Consider the following 21,327-nt stretch of genomic DNA (forward strand, 5'->3'; position numbering starts at 1 on the left):
GGAGGCTCACAGGATGTGGAACTCACCCAAGAAGGCACAGCGAGTTGGTCATAAAGATTTGAATTCACTCTGGCTGGCACTCCCTTCAATTGGAGCTCTTTGTACTGAGCAAAAATGCCTCAGGGGCAGCAGGGAAGGGAATGACAGTATCAGCAGAAGGGAGCCAGGATCAGGACAGGGAGGAAGCAGTGTTTGGAAGAAGGGTGCTGGGGACAGGGTGCGGATGTAACTTCCCTTTCCAAGGTTGGTGATGGGGAGTAGGCACCTCATTTGAAGACAGAACTCTGGGCCTGGGCTTCAGGCACTTTAAGTGTGCGCGGGACTTTGTGTTCCTAGAGGACCCCCAAACCTTCCAGTATCTCCCTCCTTTCCCCCTTCCCACCCAGCACACAGCCTGGTGCCTAGTGTGCACTCAGTAGACAACTGGGATATGACTATCGCCTCTGGTAGTCACATCCTCTCTTCGGGCTATGGGAGGCTGGAGTGGAGGCCTTAAAGGCCCCTCCCGCCCTCCTGTTGGGCAGTGTTTCTGTCTTAGGGACATCGCCTTGGGGCTATCGGGGATGGTCAGTACGCAGCTTGGTTAATCCTCTTTCCTTCCCCAGCAGCCCCACCGTCATCCGGGTGAAAAGAAAGAAACTCGCTCCCTTCACCATCCAGGCTGAGGCTTCGATCTTTCAGCTTGCAGCTTGGGGTGGAAGCCTCTGGGTGCAGGGGGTTCGAGGACGCTCCTCTCCTTCTGTATTTGCCATTTGAGAGCGCCCAGTAGGAGCCATGCCTCAATGTTAGGAGGTTAATGCCAAACGCAGTGAAAGATTTTGTTCTTTCCTATTCTAGGTAAGAGCAACACGAGTCTTCGGAGAGGTTAAGCGACTTCCTCAGGGTCTCGCAGTCAGCCGGTAGCAGAGACCGGGTGTACAGTGCCCGCATGTTAGGACCAATAGCCGGACACTGCTGGATTGACCCCTCGCGGCCAAGCGGGGAAGAGGCATTTAGGGGTCCTTGCGCAGCCGCGTGGCCCCTCCCACTCGGCCCTCGATCCACCCTCCTTGAGGGCAGGCAGGATTCTAGCATCACCCAGTGCCCTCATCGGGAATCTTTAACCCCAAGCCCGCTCGCTAGCGACCTCCAGGCCGGTTTGGGGCGCGGTGTGGCCGGTGGCGAGAGGTGGAGTGGGGGCGGAGACCGACCCAGTCTTCGCAACTCTATTTGCATACGGAGGCGACTCGCTTCCTTCCCGCCCCTCCGCCGCGCTCTTCTTCCTTCCTTCTCCAGTCCCTTCCACTCTGCGTCTTCTGTCTCCCGTTCCTCCCCAGCAGACCCCTCCTCCGAGACTCCCTAGTGGGGTTCCCAGCTCCCGGGCGCTCCTGCCCTTGCCGAGCGCGTTTTCTGGAGTCACCTGGGGGAGGGGAGTCCTGGGCAGGGCCGGCCTGGGGAAGACGCCTGGGGCACTGCCTGGCGCTAACAAAGGGAGACTGTACCGACCGGCGTGGGCGCGGAGCGGGCGGCCGCCAACGAGCGGGCTGAGCAACCGCAGCCTCCGCGGCCGAGAGTGCAGCGAGTGAGTACGGGGTGCGGTGGGCGGCGGCGCGGCCCGGGCTTTCCCGGGAGCAGTGTGATGCAAAGGGACGCGGGAGGATAGCGGAGCCGCGGGGTCCGTGGCGCGCCTAGGGCGCAGGGAATCTCTCTCCAGCTCCGCCTCAGCTGCCTTGGCTCCCGGGCTGGCCGCCTTTTGGCTGGGGGTGTGTGTATTTTTGTCGGGGCCAAAGGGCTCCGCGAGCCTGCGGATCCACAACAAACCCACGTGCGCGCAGCCCCGGGGAACACGGATTTATCCACGGCACCGTCAGTATTGGGCGGGCTGGCGGGGGGGCGGTGCGCCTTGCGGAGTCCGGGTTCCTTCAAATCCTGTCTTCTGGGTTTACGGATCGACAAATTGAGGCCCGCGGCAGCGGAGGGGGCACAGGCACCATAACAAACGCACGTGCGCTCTGCCCGGAGATCTGGACGCACCGCTAACCCTTAGGGGCCGCCCTGCGGTGCCGGGCCATTGTCTCAGCCTCCGGGGAGGGAGTGGCTCTAGAGGCGCCACTTGCTGGAAGAGGGCGAGAGAGACATTTAAAAGGTACTGCTTGGGCATCAGACTAAACTGCCAGACTTAAAAAGGGAAACCAAAACAAGAAAGCAGCTACAAAAAGGTTACTCCAGGCTGAAAGTCGGTCCCCGGCCGTGGCGCATTCGTTTGGGTGAAGTGGACCACCCCTCCTCACCTTCACCTCCTGGAGGTCTCTTAGAGAAGTGGGTTGGGTTAAGGGTCTAAGGGTGCCCCTCAAAAAAAGAGAGTGCTGGGCGCACTATTGTCCCCGCACTCCGGCGATTGCCTCTGTGGGGATCTTTTGGGCGCCTCCTCAGCCTGCGGGAAGAATGTACGCGTCGCCCAGTGCGGTCTTGCGCTTTGCCTCTGAGGCCCGTGTCCGTGTGCCCAGACACTCCAGATGTCACTAGCCCCTTTTGGCTTGTTAATGCATTTTCTCAAGCAAGGCCAGCCGAGACCTCGTGTTCTAGCTGGGGACGTGCAATTTTCAGTTCGGAGTTTATTTGAAAGAAATTCCGAGGTCCGGAAAGAGAGGACTCTTGTTTGTTTGCTTTTTCTTTGCTTATATATGCTCAGCTCAGCTTTGCAGATGTTAATCAGACACGGTCTGCAGCAGGGAGACGGTTTCGCGGTGAATTGGTCTCTGAGGCCATGGTGTTGGTGCAGGTTGTGGGCGTGCAGTGTGAGCAGGAATGGAGACGCCGCCGCCCCAGTGTGTGCCTGCTGAGCGGGCGGGCTGCTGCCTCACCTTGGCTAGTGTGGCTGAAGATTAACCTGTCCCTGGGGGGAACTGGAGAGCCTCCAATCCTATTCCACTGTTATTGAAAAGGTCTAGAGAGCATCTAGGGAGCCTTCTCATTTTACAGGCAGGAAGCTGAGGCCGGAGAGTTCAGCCACTTGTCCAAGTTTAAACCGGGTGAAACGGGCCACAGAGAGAACACTTGAGTGTGGGTCTCCCAACTCCCACTGCCTCGCTCTGCGGGCAACTAAAGGCAAAACCGGGATTCTGTGATTGGCTTAAAAGGCCGTGGCCTTAGGCAGAATAGCGTTAAACAAAGAGAGTAATTCAAATCGAAAGCTGCACCCTTCCATTATCCCTTTCAAGGGTTCTTTATTCTTTTGAGAAAAAATAGATTTAGTAATTCCTTACTCTCCTTCTAGCCTTTCAACACCTTAGTTATTTTTCTCTCCTGGCTGCCCCTTCCCCTCGAATTGGAATAAGGCCAGCTACGGAGACTCAGATGTTTTGCCTCTCATCCTTGTGCCAGGAGGCCTTTGTTTGGGCAAAAGCATGGGCTGCTGACATCAGCCCCACGGGGAAGAAAGTGTCTCTTAGCAAGGTACTCCTGAGCCACTTGTGGGAGAACAAAGCATTGTTTTCATGGATCTTATTAAAGTTACTTTTTTAAAATGAGAGTCCCATGGAAGTAGCTGCTTATTTTTGTATTTGGCAGAGAAGTAGGAAAACCAAAAAAATACTGAGAAGCCGGATTTCCCCAAAGTTAACATGTTGTTTTGCACTGTCCCTGTTATCTCCTAGTTACACTTGTTTCTTTTCCTTAGAGTTTCCAGCGTGTTTCACTTTCAACGTGATTCTGGTAGCAACAGGAGGCAGCCGGATGCCAAGGCAGATAGGGGCGGGTACCTGGTGAAACCCCCACCTCCAGGCCAAAGACAGTTTAAAGCCTGAAAGCCAAGCTACGAGTTAAATCCTCAGACCAGAGTGAGAACTTGTCTGTTTGGCGTGCTTTCCCCTAATTGATCCCTACCTTTCAGCTATTTTACATATACCCACCTTTTCCTAATTGGTTTTCTACGCTGCCGCCATGCCCACCTTTGAGTGGTGTCTTTGCTTTAATCTTTTTTGCATACTCACAAACCGGTCAGCGTGCACTCCCTATTCTGAGTCCATAAAAGGCCCCTGACTCAGCCACACTGGGGAACTTTTCCGTCTTCAGGTAGGGGACCAACCCCGTGTCCCCTCTCTGCTGATAGCTGTTTTCAACACTCAATAAAATTCTTATCTGCCTTCCTCTCCCTTCAATGTCCAGTGTATCCTCATTATTCTTTGGTATGGTGCAAGAGCTCGGAACCACCGAATGCAGGTACAAGCTATAATACAGTGAGCTGGGACACACCTGCATGGCTGAGCGAGGCACAGGTGGGGCGTTGCTGGCCGGAGGACCAAGAAGAAAAATCCTACATCAATTCCACTTGGCACTGCAGTATAGTTTTCTCACCAGGACGCTGACCCTGTAAGAAACTTCAGAAATCATGTGACTGGACCCTTTTTCTTTCCAGTTGGGAAAACTGAGGCGTAGAGAAGAGAAATTACTTGCCCAATGATACACAACAATGCATGGTCTACTTTTAGTGCCCCTTTTTGCGTAAAAGGGAAATGGTTGCATCAAACTGTTGGTACTCCAGAGAAAAGCCAAAGTTATGGTTGTTATAACAACACCCTTTAAGTCAGAGAACCAATTCCTTATGGATTTTAATAGGTTTGGTTATTAAGCAAAGCCAGGGATCCCAGTGGTAGGTATGCTGAATAGTGCAGTTATCTCTGGGGATCAGCTTTCTTTAGTGTTTGCTAAATGGTTCACTTTACTCTTGTGCTGGGTTCCTCCATGTCTCTCTGTCTTGTGCTTCCCCATTTAGGGGCTGCTTTGTATGAAATCATAAGGCAAGAGGCAGTGAGAAGACAGAAGAGAGAGGCGCCACTTAGCTGTTGATGCTACTTAACCTCTTGGGCTCCAGTTTCCTTCTTCGTACAGTGAGAGTCCTCCTTGCCGGTTCTCTGCACAGGCTGTTCCAGCGGAGCGGAAGATGCTCAGGCCATAGGAGGGGTTTGGGGTCATCTTCCTGCCTCCAGTATTACTTTAAAACCAGCAGGCTGGGCCAGGCGCGGTGGCTCACTGCAGTAATCCCTGCACTTCAGGAGGCCGAGGAGGGAAGGGTTTGAATTCCTTGAGCGCAGCAGTTTGAGACCAGCCTGAGCAACATAGTGAGACTACCTCCCCCACCGCCATCTCTACAAAACATAAAAGAACAAAATTAGCTGGGTGTGGTGGCACACTCCTGTGGTCCCAGCTACTTGGGAGGCTGAGACAGGAGAATCGCTGGAGCCTGTGAGGTGGAGGTTGCAGTGAGCCGAGATCTCGCCACTGTACTCCAGCCTGGGGACATAGCGAGACCCTGTCTCAAAAACAGAAAACAAAACAAAACAACAACGACAGAAAACCAGCAGGCTGCCTCTGCATTATGTAAAGTGAGGGGAGTAAGGTGTATGAATCTCCTGGGCTTGTTGAGGGCAGTAAGTCACATGACGCGTTCTTATGACTGGTCAGACCTTTTGGCAGGCTTGAGTGCTTACCAGCTTTTAAAAAATTTTATTTATTTATTTATTTATTTGTTTATTTATTTATTGTTTTTTCAGACGGAGTCTCGCTCTGTTGCCCGGGCTGGAGTGCAGTGGTGCAATCTCGCCGCACTGCAAGCTCCACCTCCCAGGTTCACGCCATTCTCCTGCCTCAGCCTCCTGAGTAGCTGGGACTACAGGCACCTGCCACCATGCCTGGCTAATTTTTGTATATTTAGTAGAGACGGGGTTTCACCTTGTTAGCCAGGATGGTCTCGATCAAAAATTTTATTCTTTTTAAACTTTTATTTTGGGTTCAGAGGTACGTGTGCAGGTTTGTTACACAGGTAAACTTGTGTCATGGGGGTTTGGTGGACAGAGTATTTAGTCACTCAGGTACTAAACCTAGTACCCAGTAATTATTTTCCCTGCTCCCTTTCCTCCTGCCACCCTCCACCCTTCAAGAAGGCCCTGGTGTCTGTTGTTTCCCCTCTTTGGGTCCATGTGTTCTCATTATTTAGCTCCCACTTACAAGTAAGAACATGTGGTATTGGTTTTCTGCTCCTGCATTAGTTTGCTAAAGATAATGACCTCCAGCTCCATCCGTGTTCCTGCAGAGGATATGATCTCATTCTTTTTTATGGCTGCATAGTATTCCATGGTATATATAATATGTACCTCATTTTCTTTATCTAGGCTACTGTTGATGGGTATTTAGGTCTTTGCTGTTGTGAATAGTGCTGCAGTGAACATATGCGGGCGTGTGTCTTTATGGTAGAACAATTTATATTCCTTCAGGTATTTACTGAGTAATGGGATTGCTGGGTCAATGGCAGTTCTATTTTTAGTTTTTCCAGCAATCCCCACACTGCTTTCTACAATGGTTGAACTAATTTACACTCCCACCAACAGTGTATCAGCATTGCCTTTTCTCTGCAACCTTGCCAGCATCTGTTACTTTCTGACTTTCTGATAATATCCATTCTGACTGGTGTGAGACCAGCTTTTAAAGTGTTAGGGAATGTTAGTGGGAGAATGACCCCATAGGGTAAGCTCATGTGCTCAGATTAGAAGACCTCACCTGTCACAAAGAGCTGTAAAGCAAGGCCTGCCAAACTATCAAGGGAGGCTTTGAGTAGTTGTGAAGTTTGTGTGACTCTAAGGTGACTAGAACTAGTGGAAAAAAAAAAAAATTAAAACCAGAACCTTCACACATAAGTGAGTAAAATCTCAAGTCATTCTATTTATGTATTCTGTATTTACTGACAAACAGGTGGTGGGGGTGGAGGGGGTCTTGTGCTTAGCCTGGGATTACAAAGAGCATGGAGACCCACCCATTCTTTGCCCGAGGGAAGCCCAGCCTAGCTCCACTACCCTTGCTTAAAACACTTCTGGCTCTCCTTTAGAAATTGCCCTCAGGAGCCCAGAGAAAATTGATCTAATTTATCTCAATATTGACCTCTGGGGTCCCCTTCTCTTCATGAATAAAGGCAAGAGCAGGTGGTAAATGACAGAGTACAAGAGGGAAGGCTTCAGAGAAAATCTGGCCCTCCATAAATATGAGGACATGGTTGCATTAAAAATATACAGGAATAATTCGTTAATGAAATTCACAGTAATTGTTCTGGACCATTAGATTCCTAAGAATTTAGACAGGGAATTAGTTGCTCCGATGTAGTATCAGTGATTTGTTCTATAAGAACTGAATTAGAGGCAAATGAATTTTTTCTTGCTTGTCTGCAGAAAACTATATGATTGCATTCTGACTCCTATAGATGTATTTTTGATAGGCTTATATGTAACAGTAGCATTGAGCAGTGCAGTTTCACCATATTAAAATACTGAGATGATTTTCTAAGTAATTATTATACTAGAAAGGTCAGGTTAGCCTTCAGAGTCAATGTAGTGATTTAAATTTTATTTATTCTGATTATAAAAATAAAGCTAGGGGCCGGGCACTGTGGCTCATGCCTGTAATTTCAGCACTTTGGGAGGCCGAAGCAGCTGGATCACCTGAGGTCAGGAGTTCAAGACCAGCCTGGCCAACATGGTGAAACCCCATTTCTACTAAAAACACAAAAATCAGCCGGGCATGGTGGGCGGGTGCCTGTAATCTCAGCTACTTTGGAGGCTAAGGCAGGAGAATCGTTTGAACCCTGGAGGCGGAGGTTGCAGTGAGCCAAGATTGCATTACTGTACTCCAGCCGGGGTGACAGAGCAAGACTCTGTCTCAAAAAAAAAAAAAAAAAAGCTTGACCGTTGAGGATAATTTGGAAAGTACTGTACAAAAAAGCATAGAGAAACAGAAAAAAATTCCGCTATCCAAAGACAACCCCTCTTAACAGTTGGCAATTTTCCTTCTTTTTTTTTTTAAATGGATTTATTTTTTGTAAATGGTTGAGAACATACTGTATGTGCAGTTATGTCTCTTGCCTTCTTGCTTAACCTTCCCATATATACATTTCATGGTTAACATTGCATTAAAGCTGTATCCTTTCATTCATCACCCATATCAGCTGTTTTGCATCTCCAAAGTTGTGTGGGCCCCTGGGATCTGATCATTTCAGTGAGGGCCTGTAAAATTTCAGGAGCCTCCAACTGCCTCTGCCTTTCCCATCATTGCCTCAAATGTTCAGCCATCACCCATCGGTTCTTTAGAAGTCTACAGGTACTGACAGTACAGTGGGGAGAGAAGAGCCCTGCACGTGACCTTGAGTTCCAGTCTGCCCTTGTGACCTTCAAAAACTTAACTTTAATACCCCAGTCTTCAATGTCTGCATGTGTTAAACGAGCAACTCCAGGGTCACATGTTAATTTATTCACCACATATTTGAGTGCCCACTCTAAACCAAAGACAAATAAGAAGAGCTTAGTTTTTCAGAAGCTCATAGTTCAAAGGAGGAGGCAGGGGTAACAAGAGATTAGTGCAGGATGCCGTGCGAACGTGAGGAGGGAGTCACCAGTGACTGGAGCAGTGGGAACAGCCTCCTGCATGAGGCCACACTGGGCAGCCAACCACATCTAACTTTCTCTTATTGTAATTGACACTGTGATTAAAATATCTGAAGAGCCAGGTGTGGTGGCTCACTCCTGTAATCCCAGCACTTTGGGAGGCTGAGGCAGGCAGATCACCTGAGGTCAGGAGTTTGAGACCTGCCTGGCCAACATGGTGAAACCCTGTCTCTACCAAAAATACAAAAAACAGCCAGGCGTGGTGGCAGGTGCCTATAATCCCAGTTACTCAGGAGGCTGAGGTGGGAGAATTGCTGGAACCCGGTAGGCGGAGTTGCAGTGAGGTGAGATCGCACCACTGCACTCCAGACTGGGTGACAGAGCGAGACTCTGTCTCAAAAGGAAATGAAATGAAATAAAATAAAATAAAATATTTATTTTATTTATTATGAAGGAATCTCTGTTCATTTTCCAGATGATTCCCATAGGATAGTCCTAAAGTTGAAATTACTGGGTTATACTTTAAAGGGTATGACCATTTTTACAACTTCATGGATTTAGTTCAATTACCTATAAAGTCTTAAAGTAGCTAAATATCTATTGTGGGAATGGGAAAAACTGACAGCACAAGCAATTCGGGATTTGCATTCTTGCCCACTATGTATCACCGATGTAGACTTGGACAAGCTACTTAAGCTTACTAAGCTTCAATCTCCTTCTCTGTAAAATGGGGATAACAGACCTTATCTCATAGGGCGATTATGAGCATTAGATGAAATCGTGGGTAAAAGGCTCAGTACAGTGCCAGGTGTACAAGAAGCATTCAGTTAAGTAATAGCTGTTATTGTTATAACTGAGGTTTTCACAAGCCGCACACTTTTGCTCCTGATATTTTTCTTACCGTGACAGCAGGCCATTGTTTGGTTTTCTGTGCTGAGGGAAGCAGAAAGTTAATTAAAATGGAAACCCCCACCAAGTGACAAGTTGAGAGAGAAATGATCACTCACATGATGCATCAAAAAAAAAAAGTTTTTTATTATGGAAAATTTCAGACATACAAAAGCACAAAGAAGAGTGTAAGGAACCCTATATCATATCACCTGGCTTCAACTATGACTGAAACGCGTGGCTGATCCGTAACCCCATCATCAACCCCAGATTACATGGAAGTACATCCCAGACATCTTATCAGCCGAGCCATAGCTATTTCAGTCACATGATGCATATTTGAGGCACTGAGTTGTGCTGGCTAGGAGCCTGTCTCTGCTGTCGCAGTCATGGGACTGTGTGTGTGTATGTGTGTGTAGGGAGGATTGGGAGTTAGGAGAGAGACAGAAAGTCAACCTAGGACCTTTTTTTTTTTTTCTTTTTTGAGACAGGGTCTCGCACTGTCACCCAGGCTGGAGTGCAGTGGGATGATCATGACTCGCTGCAGTCTCTGACCTCCCAGGCACAAGTGATCCTCCTGCCTCAGCCTCCGAGTAGCTGGGTCTACAGGCACGCACCACCACACCCAGTTAATTTTATTTATTTTTTTTGTAGAGATGGGTGTCTCACCGTGTTGCCCAGGCTTGAACTCCTGGACTCAACTGATCCTCCTGCCTTGGACTCCCAAAGTGCTGGGATTACAGGCATGAGCCACCGTGCCCAGCTTCCAACCTGGGCACTTCTTAAGCTTTACTGCCCAAGTAAGGAGGCCTTGCTGTGTCGAAAACAGACAGGGTGGAAGGAGCACTGAATTCGGAGTCAGGAAACCTGATTTCAAATAAGGGCCCCACCCCTTAATGGATTTATGCTTTTAGAAAGTGACTTTTGAATTTCTTGGAGCATATTTGTAAACATTTTGTGAGTATTAAATGAGATAACCTATGTGACAGCTCAAGTGGCTCAATGTGAGTTGGACCTAAATCAGACTCGAGCCCAGCCTTCCCTTCCTGAGAGGCAGCCTCCATATTGCAGTTTAGGTCCCTGACTGCCACCTGCAGCCTCACCAGAATGCATTCAGGGAGGGTTGCTGCCGGTCTCTCATGCCGAAGATGTGGTGGTAGCTCAGATGAGCACCTGACACACACAACGCCCCACGCTTGCAAATCTCCCATCCCCTCTGTTAGTTAGCCCCTTCCCTCTGCTTTATGGATGAGGGCGAGGACCTAGAGAAGATCCCAGTCCTTGGTGTAGCAGGCCCTCTCTCACACCCCTTCTGTGGGAAGACAGGGTCCCTTTTCCACCTCTGACTTTGATGATTCTTGGTCTCCTCTAACTTGCTGTTACACCCAAGTAGGAATTTTTGACTCAAATAAAATAGGAGTTGATCTGATTTAGTAATCAAGTAAAAGTCCTCTCCTTAATCCACTGGGACACCCATTATTTCAAGACCTGGACTGTGACTTGTGGTCTCTGGCTGTTGCTGGCTAGCTCTGTGACCTTGGACAAATGCATGCCACCCTGGGTATGCCACCTCAGAGAATCAACTCTCAGCCCTGTGCAGCCCCTTCCAGCTCTGAGATTATCAAATGAAACATACATGTAAGACTGGGAGGCTTCTTCACATAAATAATAAATGAAATGGTTTTTTTTTAAGAATATTCACATGGGGTAAAAAATTAACCCCTCAGCTTATGCCATTCCTCCCTCATTCCACTTCTCTTTGCAGTGACTACTGTTTGCAGTTTGATGTCTGTCCTTCTAGCCCATCTGTACACATTTATATATGTATTTGTGGTTATATGCAAATACATTTTTAAAACTCAGTAGATGGATTACAATCAAACTTGTTCAACCCGTGGCGTGGGGGCCGCATGTAGCCCAGGATGGCTTTAAATGCGGCCCAACACAAATTCGTAAACTTTCTTTAAAAATTATGAGTTTTTTTGTGTGTGTTTTTCTTTTTTCTTGATCTCATCAGCTATCATTAGTGTTAGTGTGTTTTATGTGTGGCCCAAGATAATTCTTCCAGTGTGGTCCAGGGAAGCCAAAAGATCGGACATTCCTGGCATCATACTAGTCCATTTACAAACTTGCCTCGTTCATTTTACTGTGTGTATTGGAGGTCTTCCCATGTCAGTGTTTATTTTTTTTTCATAGCTGCATTGCATTCTGTATTTTGAATGTGTTTACCTTACCAATCTTCTGTTGGTGGACATCTATGTATTCCCATAAAAATATATTTCTAAGTGTTTTTAGACCTCAAACATATGGAAAGATGGTCGTAAATGTCAGTGGGTTAAATGAACCTAGTCCATCAAGTTCTGGAAAGGATGGTGAGAGAGTGGGCACAGAAACACTGGGGTCTGCACTCTGGAAAGCTGAATTGAAGGGCTCTCAGGAAGCTACCAAGAGGCTGTTTGCATGGAAGGTTATTTTTGGAGGTAGCCTGCCTGGTTTGGTGTCCTCAGCTGCAAGTGCAAAAACTGAGCTGCGTCATCACATTCCCCTCCCCCTCCCACCATCCTTGGGCCTTCCAAGTTTGTTTCTGGTCTCGGGGTCAGGAACAGGACCTTGTGGGAGAACTGGCACTTAAGTGGTAGGGAGGGAGGAGAGAGAACTGAAGAAAAGGAGTGTTTGATCTTGGGCTCTGGAGGAGGGATTGTTACAGTTATATTGTACTTTGTCTGGTTGTTCAAACCTACCTGGAGTGTTATGCTTCCCTGGGTCCCCTCCAGAGAGTGATAAAATGAGGCACACCCAGAAATTGGCTACTCGGATGACAGTGGCTTAGGACAGCATATCGGAGATGGAATAAATGTGGAAACTAGGACTTTCTAGTCTGCAAGAGATAAAAATAAGAGGCATCCTTTTCATGTGGAAGAAATCACACTTCATTAGAGTCACACTGAGTGGCTGCTGCAGAGGGGAGAAGCAAGATGGGGGTGGGTGAGGAGGGGAAAGAGTTGCAGGAAAACAAAAAAGGAAGAACTGACTTAACGGAGCTACCCAACAATGGAACAAGCTATGTTACAAGGAAGCCACTGCCGTGGTGTAAAGTGATCCAAGCAAAAGTTGCAAGTAGGCTGGGCACGGTGGCTCACACCTGTAATCCCAGCACTTTGGGAGGCCGAGGCAGGCGGATCATGAGGTCAGGAGATCGAGACCATCCTGGCTAACACAGTGAAACCCCATCTCTACTAAAAATACAAAAAATTAGCCGGGCGTGGTGGCGGGCGCCTGTAGTCCCAGCTACTCGGGAGGTGGAGGCAGGAGAATGGCGTGAACCCAGGAGGCGGAGCTTGCAGTGAGCCAAGATCGTGCCACTGCACTCCAGCCTGGGTGACAGAGCAAGACTCTGTCTCAAAAAAAAAAAAAAAAAAGTTGCAAGTAAACTTGTTTGCCATCAGAGGACCTCTGCATTGCAGAGGGGTTGACCTCAATGCTCACTTAGGCCTCCTCCAGCTTTGAGACTCTGTGACTATGGGGCAAGAAGCAGAAAGGTGCAAACTAGAACTAAAGGGGTGGGACAAGTTATAGACAATGTAATGAAGTAGTTTTCGCCTGCTCTGAAAAGGTGGAATAAGATGGAAGCCATCAAAGGAGGCTTAAGCCTTGTTTCCCTTGGATCTTGGCAATTCTCTCCCTGTTCTGTCCTTGGCTTCAGCTCCCTTTGACCTTGTATTCATAAATTATTTCCCCAGGAATAAATATATTACATACACTTTAGATGACCAGGAAATCTGGCAACTGGAAAAGAACTACATGTCCCAGGAGGATGGCTGTAAATTTTTTTCATTGCAGTCTTTGTAAATCTGCATCCATCTCTTGGTTGATGGAGTTTTCCTTAGCACAGTGCTGAGCTTCCAGCTTTAATTTTAGGAACGCTGTACCCTTTACAACCTCTCGATGGTCCTCTGTGCTGGAATTGAGGGCACCCACCGTGTTTAAGGCTGATCCCTTTCTTTCCTGCAAGTGAAGAAGAATGTTTTGATTTAAGTCTTAACCGAGTCTGGTGAAGGAAACGTGGCAAAATTTACCATCTTCTGGGCTTTTGCTGTGTGCCTGGCCCTCATTAGGCATGTTGTGTGTTCTCTCATCCAATCATCATAGGAAGATCCTCTGTGTCGGTATCATTAGCTCCATTTTGCAAATAAGAAAACTAAGCTTCAGAAAGGGCTAGAAACTCATCCAAAGTTTCAGGCGCCCACCCCTACACCCAGCTAATTTTTGTATTTTTAATAGAGATGGGGTTTCGCCGTGTTGGCCACGCTGGTCTCAAACTGCTCACCTCAGGTGATCCACCCACCTTGGCCTCCCAAAGTGCTGGGATCACAGGCGTGAGCCACTGTGCTGGGCCTGCAATGCTCATTTTTAGAACACAGATCCAAATAATCCCCATAGTCTGTTGCTTCCAGAGGTTAGTTGAAGGCAGATATGCACATATTAATTACAATATAGTGTGATAAATATTATGATTTGGGTGTGCACAGATGATGGGAAAAAGAACCAGTGAGTTTGGGAAAGATTTCTGGAAGAGGCAACACACAAGCTGTGTCTTAGAAGGTAGTAGCTGTTAGACTCTGGGAAATGAGCATTTTTGGGGCAGGGGAAGTCTGCAGGAGCAAAGATTTGAGGGTGAGAAATGGCTCATTGTGTATGTCAGGGAAACACTAGCAGGTTGATATTCCTGGAGAGAAATGCATGAAGCATGAAGTGGCGGGACTTGATGCTGGAACCATTACATGCGTTATTTAATAGAATTTTCATAACACTGCATACACTATTATTATCTAAATTTTTTTTTTTTTTTTTTGTTTTTAGACGGAGTCTCGCTCTGTTGCTCAGGCTGGAGTGCAGTGGTGCGATCTTGGCTCACTGCAAGCTCCGCCTCCAGGGTTCAAGCCATTCTCCTGTCTCAGCCTCCTGAGTAGCTGGGATTACAGGTGCACACTACCATGCCCGGCTAATTTTTGTATTTTTAGTAGAGACGGGGTTTCACCATGTTGGTCAGGCTGGTCTCAAACTCCTGACCTCGAGATCCGCCTGCCTTAGCCTCCCAAAGTGCTGGGATTACAGGCGTGAGCCACCATGCCCAGCCTATTATCTCAGATTAATAGGTGAGGAAACAAAGGTTGAAGGAGATTCAGTGACTTGCTCAAAGTCAGACCGTGAGTGTGTTGAGTTGTGTGGACTTGAACGTAGGCCTGCTTGCCTCCAGAGCCCATGTCTCGCCTCCACTTCAGTGCCTGCAGAGGCAGGCTGTGAGGGTCTGGCTTGCTGGCTAAGACAATTGTTCCCTCTCTTTTTTTTTTTTTTGAGACGGAGTCTCGCTGTCGCCCAGGCTGGAGTGCAGTGGCGCAATCTCGGCTCACTGCAAGCTCCGCCTCCCGGGTTCACGCCATTCTCCTGCCTCAGCCTCTCCGAGTAGCTGGGACTACAGGCGCCCGCCACCACGCCCGGCTAATTTTTTGTGTTTTTAGTAGAGACGGGGTTTCACCGTGGTCTCGATCTCCTGACCTCGTGATCCGCCCGCCTCGGCCTCCCAAAGTGCTGGGATTACAAGCGTGAGCCACCGCGCCCGGCTGTTCCCTCTCTTTTAATGTTTCAAGGACAACATCCCTTGCCGAATCCTCCTCTTTCCACCTGCCTCATGGTGTTATCCAACTTTTTGTTAAATTGGGACTAGTGGGTCTGATGTTGACAGCTTTTCTGAGTCTTGGTTCTAGGGTTTACCTTCCTTTTTATCCAGCCAATCAGTAATCCAGAAATCTTCAAATAAAATCTTTGTGTGCCCAACCATGTGTGAAGAGGGAGAAGATTCATCCCATTTCTCAAAAGCTCCAGGTTCATTTGTGAGCCCAGGCAGTGCCTGCGAATCCTTTAGTTTGGAGAAACCCTTTGGGGACTGGAACAGGAACAATCACCGTTGGCTGGAGGAACGTGGGGCAAATGGGCCTTGAGCTGTCCCTTTAAGGATGAGTAGGAGTTGGGAAGTTGGAGGGCATAACATATGAGCAAAATTATTCTCTCACTTAATGGTGAATAGGACATCTTTTGCCTATTCTCCCCATCCTCCAAGATAATTCCTGGGTTAGAGTTGGCTCTCGGGTAGGAGAGGCAGTATGGGGAATTCATTCATGCAAAATCAAGATTATTGAAAACTAATTAATCGGATCCTAAAGACAAGATGATGAAACTCCTCAATGAAATAAAAAAGGTAATTACAGAGCCAAGGAAGACATTGAGGATATAAACAATGTCATTACAGAAAAAGTTAACAGGAAACATAACAGAATCTGTTGAAAATTAAATTGCTAACAGAGAAGGAAGGCTTGAAGAAAATCACAGCCTATGCTGAGAAAAAAGATAAAGCACTTAAAGATCTAAAGAGCATACAAAGGTGACCCTTCCAAAGGGTAATTGGAGAGTCTGCGGAGGCAGGCATCGCTTTTGCTCACATGCCATTGGCCAAGACTTAGTCACATGGGTAGACACACCTGGCTGTAAGTAACTCTGGGAAAAAGTCTCCAGCTGAGAGGCCATATGCCTACTTAAAACTCAGATTTGGGGAAAGCTTTCTACTACTGAAAGGAAAACCTGGATATTGGGATCAACTAGTATCTGCTTTAAGGGAAGTCATGTTGGTCTCAGACATGACTAAACAGGTTTACAGAGGCCAGGTGAGGTGGCTCATGCCTAAAATCCCAGCACTTTGGGAGGCTGAAGCCTGAGGATCACTTGAGGCCAGAAGTTTGAGACCAGCTTGGGCAACTTAGCGAGACCCTAATGAAAATCATGAGCTGGGTGTGGTAGTGAATGCCTGTAGTCCTAGCCACTTGGAAGACTGATGTGGGAGGATCCCTTGCGCAGGAGCGCGGGGCTGCAGTGAGCTATGATTGTGCCACTGTGCTCTGGGCTGAGTGACAGAGCAAGACCTTGTCTCTATTAAAATAAAAAAAAATTGTTTACAGAGTTCCGGGGCAAAGGCAATGGGACTGAAGAATTTTACACTCAAATTACTTTGCAAGTATGTCAGGCAGACATCCTCGCACATGCAAGAATTTAGGGAATCTAGCACTGAAGAGGCCTTCTCAGGAAACCCACTTGAGGATGAAAAAGATTACTCGACAAACATACTTAGGAAGGCATAGTGAAAGGTCAATTGGTGAACTCTTAATCCGTTCAAATAGAGAAGCAAAGCTAAGCAGGGGCAGGGATGGGCAGTGAGGACTAAGGAACAGAATGTGAGGAAGTAGAAAGAATATACCAGAAATAGGGGGTTAGGGGAGACGTGAGGAGATGTTAAGTGCTAACTTTAATTAGAAGTGTACCTTTTCCGGCTGGGCGCAGTGGCTCACTTCTGTAATCCCAGCACTTTGGGAGGCCAGGGCTGGTGGATCTCGAGATCAGGAGATCGAGACCATCCTGGCTAACACGGCGAAACCCCGTCTCTACTAAAAAAAATTAGCTGGGTGTGGTGGCGGGCGCCTGTAGTCCCAGCTACTCAGGAGGCTGAGGCAGGAGAATGGCGTGAACCCAGGAGGCAGAGCTTGCACTGAGCTGAGATCATGCCACTGCACTCCAGCCTGGGAGACACAGCAAGACTCTGTCAAAAAAAAAAAAAAAAAAAAGAAGGGTACCTTTTCCGGCCGGGTGCCTGTAATCCCAGCACTTTGGGAGGCCAAGGCGGGTGGATCACCTGAGGTCAGGAGTTCGAGCCCAGGCTGACCAACATGGTGAACACTGTCTCTACTAAAAATACAAAAATTATTTTGTACTGGGCATGGTGGCGGGCGCCTGTAATCCCAGCTGCTCGGTGGGGCTGAGGCAGAAGAATGGCTTGAACCTGGGAAGCAGAGGTTGCAGTGAGCTGAGGTCGTGCCACTCTAGCTTGGGCGACAGAGTGAGATTCCATTTCGAAAAAAAAAAAAGTGTTCCTTTTCCTTATAAAATAAAATAATAAAATTAGCTATTTTATTTTACTTTTTAAAAACTTACTATTATTATTTTTTGAGACAATGTCTCATTCTGTCACCCAGGCTGGAGTGCAGTGGCGTGATCACGGCTCACTGCAGACTCGATCTCCCGGGTTCAAGCGATCCTCCCGCCTCGGCCTCCAAAAGTGTTGGGATTACAGGTCTGAGCCACTGCTCCCGACCCAAAACAGCTATTGTATAAAGCAACCCCCATCTATCCTTTCACGCATGCTTTCTTCCATCCTCCACACTTCTATCCATATACAAATGTAGAGACTTGAGGAATGATACTAATTCATTTATTTTTTCCTGGCTAGAAGGCTCTTGGATGATTTTTAGCTCTATATAGTTTCGCATATTGATTGACATTTTATAAAATAATGAACTAGTCTTAAATAAGACCACTGAAGCTATTCTGAAGGCACCATTAAAAACTGGTTCGCGGGGAGTGAAGAGTGGGAGGGGAGATACAGATAGATGAACACTGTGGGGGATTTGAGAGTCAGTTATGCAAAACCTCACTCTAGGCAGAACAAAATACATTATCAATCAGATGGACAGCTGGGGATTGGGGCCCACACAACAATGGGAAAGGTTTCACCCAGGAGACCGATGGAGTTTTGATAGGTGGAGAATGGGAGAAAGGACCTTTCTGGCCTGGGGGCAGCAGGAGCAGGCCTGGGGGTGAAGGGGTGTGGCATGTCTGGGGTTACTGGGAGCAGTTTGTTGGTGGTTCGTGGTTGGAGAAGCAAGGATGAAGGAAAATATGGCTGCTGTTCATACAGTGTCCACAGCACACCCGACACTACACACAGATATCTCTAGGTTGCCCAACAACCCTATAGCACAGGTACAATTATCCCTACTGTACACATGAGGGAACTGAAGTTAAGGGTGAGAGATCTGTGCTTGCTTCAGCAGCACATACACGAAAAGTACAATGATACAGAGAAGGTGAGCATTAAAAAATAGTGATGTTTATCTGCCCCGAGTCGCATGGTGGTGAAACTGATTTGGGCTCCCTGCGCTGCCTGCACAGCCATGCCCATGGTTTTTCTATTGTGCTATGATTTGTGGTGCACAGAGACCGGAATCAGCCACCTTTGTGAAACACGAAATGTAAAAATAATTGTATAGGTAAATATTTTATAAGTAAGTCTATTTTATACATTTACATTTATGTTTAGATTTGTGTTTATTATTATTTACATTTACCTATAAAATAAAACATGTTTTAGATGTAAATTTTGTAGGGAAATTTTTAGGTAAATATAAGAGCCTACATTATGGTCCAGACTCCACCATCCAGCAGCTGTGTGGCCCCAGGCTACTTAATCAGAACCCTAATTCCCTTGCCTATAAAAGGGGATAATAATTGTGCCATTGCCTAGCCTGAGATTAGTTTTTATGTTCAAATTAGATCATAGACGTTAAGGATGAGACAGTTTGAAAGAGGCACACAGAAGGGTTTGTTATTGCGGACACACCCCTTGCTCTGCTGAGTGCGTACATCTGTTAAAGCACCCACAGGTGTCTGGGAAAACGTTCACAGACATAGACACAGCCCCTACAGGGTTGAAACAAACAACCTGGTTAACAGGCAAGAAACTGCTTCCCTGACTCAGATAACCAGCTGGAGGCTGTGGTGAAAGGCAGCAGAGAGTGAGGGAGGGAGGAGGCAGGGAGTGTGTCTGGCTCTCTCCCTGCCTGGGTGAGAGACCGCTCCTGCCTGCCTTCCTGGTTGCTGGGGAATGTCTGGGCCAGAGTTGCGTCGGGATGGCTGTCAACAGCTTGGTGAGGGTGGAGGAGGCTGTTCCAGACGTTCCAAGCTACAGGAATGAAGGTTGGAGCTGCCACGCCGGCAGGCCCTGCCACGTCTGGTAGAGGCCAGTGGTCTGAAAGAGGGACAGGAAGGATAGGGTTGTCAGGGGACTTCGGTGGCCAGCTTTGTTCTCCAGAAGTGCTGATGAGGACAAAGCAAGGCCCTGGCCTCAAAGAAATTGGGCTTCTGACAACACTCATCAAACTGGGTGGGCAGCCAGACCTCTGCACTGAGCTAGTATGGCTGGAGGCACCTGACGTTTGCTCCGGGAAGGAGCAGGATGGTTGTAGGGTGTGGGTTGGGGCCTGGTATGCTCTTGGGGGTTCAGAAACTCTAGTATGTGTGTGTGTGTGTGTGTGTGTGTGTGTGTGTGTGTGGTCGCTGGAGAGAGACCCAGGCTATTCCATATTGCTGAAGAGATCCGTTTCTTCCTTATCTCACTGGTCTCTCTGCTATACCAACACCTTTGGCTCAGCCTCAGCTCCAGCCAGCCTCGGTTCCGGAGGAGTCCCCTCAAATTCATGGCCCACAAAGGAGAGAGAAGACCTCTGATCTCTTGTGCCATGCTCACTATGCTATATGAAATTTGCTATGTTAGACCGTGACATCCTGGATGGTGGGGATGATGATGGGTTTCTCTGCACAGCCCCGGGCCCAGTATCCTGCCCAGCCCTCAGGAGGCCTCATGGAATGAGCTCAGCCTCCCTGATGCTCCTGTTTGTCCACCGAGGTAAGAACACATCCAGCCACCAGTGAGTTGAGTTGAGTGGGTGCTCTTCGGTAAGATCAAGGTGTGAGAGCAGGCAGTGGATTTGCAGTAGCTCGTGGTGGAAAGCCTGTGAGGCTGTAGTGGGCCCTCCTGCTCCACCAGAGAGTCATTTTTCCTACCTGCCAATTCTAGCCTTGGAAATGAAAGCCAATCAGCCAGGTGAAAGAGGGAAAATTCTCTGGGATGGTTCATGGATCTGAGCCCTGGAGGAGAGTCCAGCTTGGGACCTTGTTCTTCTTGTCTTATCCTTTCGGGAACCAGGTTCATAGGAATTTGTTCCAGGTGAGAGAGGGAAGAAGGCAGCTAGGGAGCCGTGACGTGGCAGCCAGGCTGAGTTATCGGTTACCTAAGAGCCTGCCTCAGGGATCGCCTTCATGGATTGCACAGTGCTGGTGCTGGGAGGAGGCTGGCCTTGGGCCTGAGCTGGAGGTGGTGGCTGACATGTGAGGAATGAATCCCCAGAAGATGCTTTCTGCCAGAGGGCTTGTGACGGCTCCTTTTTTGCTTTTCACAATGAACATCTTATTCTGGGCTGCAAATTTGGATGAGGGGAAAAAGCTGGCCAGGAGGAGATGAACCAAAGGCGTCGCACAGGGAATCCTTCTGTACTTGAAGAGTCCTGCCCTTGTCTCCCCAGCCAGATCCAGTGACTCACAGTAGGAGGGCTTGGAGGGAACTCACTGCCTTCTCTGTTGACTACCATTTGCAATGTCACCTTCCTCAGAAAGACCTTATCATTTAGAAAAAAAACCACATGCTTTGTAGCCAGACAGACGGGTTTAAATTCCAGATGTGCCACTTCTCAGGTGTGCAAGCTTGGCAGCGTGGCCTCTCAGTTTCCCATCTGAGTCTATATTCATCCTTTCTGCCTTGTAGCATTGGTGTGAGTCCTAGATGTAGTGCCTAACCTAGGTTTGGGCACATGATTGGAGACCAATAAATCGTGGTTATTTTTAATATCACAGCACATGTTAATGGTTATTCTCAGTTATTGGCCACCTGATGGGCCACTTTGCTAGGGGCTGTGAATATAAAGAGAAATGAGATACAGCCTGTCCCTGGAGGAGCTCTCCATCTAGGAGGAGAGCCAGGCCTGTGGAAGGGGGCACAAAGGAAAGCAAGTTGCACAAGTTGTGGAGGGAGCAGGAGGCAGGGGCAGAGAAGGCCAGAAAAAGAGATGATATCCTCAAAGGCTTTAAAAGAATGAAGAAGAATCTGCCAGGCAGTTGGGGCAGGGGCGGCATTGGATCCACTCATAAGGGAGGGCAGAGCTAACAGTGGAGGCTCCCTGGGCAGGTGAGCCCTCGGGCTTCCCCTCTCTGCTGGCATTTGAGCCTACTCAGTTTGGGTCGGGATAGAGTCTGCAGTCGTTTTCCAGCAGGTGATTTTACATGGGCAGGAATCCAGCCAGGCCTGACTGGGGGAGAG

General features: G+C 48.1%; 1 protein-coding gene across 2 annotated transcripts in view; it reads left to right on the forward strand.

The window, feature by feature from the left end:
- Window positions 1–1,211: 1,211 nt before the first annotated feature.
- The window catches only part of ST6GAL1 (ST6 beta-galactoside alpha-2,6-sialyltransferase 1), a 149,795-nt gene continuing 129,679 nt past the window's right edge, over window positions 1,212–21,327 (forward strand). For both annotated transcript variants that reach the window (XM_004089708.3, XM_004089709.3), the window contains exon 1: window positions 1,212–1,561. The gene's annotated coding sequence lies outside the window, so the exon portion shown is untranslated. The remainder of the gene's footprint in view (window positions 1,562–21,327) is intronic.

This window comes from Nomascus leucogenys, chromosome 11 (genome assembly GCF_006542625.1).
Source record: "Nomascus leucogenys isolate Asia chromosome 11, Asia_NLE_v1, whole genome shotgun sequence".
Taxonomy (NCBI): domain Eukaryota; kingdom Metazoa; phylum Chordata; class Mammalia; order Primates; family Hylobatidae; genus Nomascus; species Nomascus leucogenys.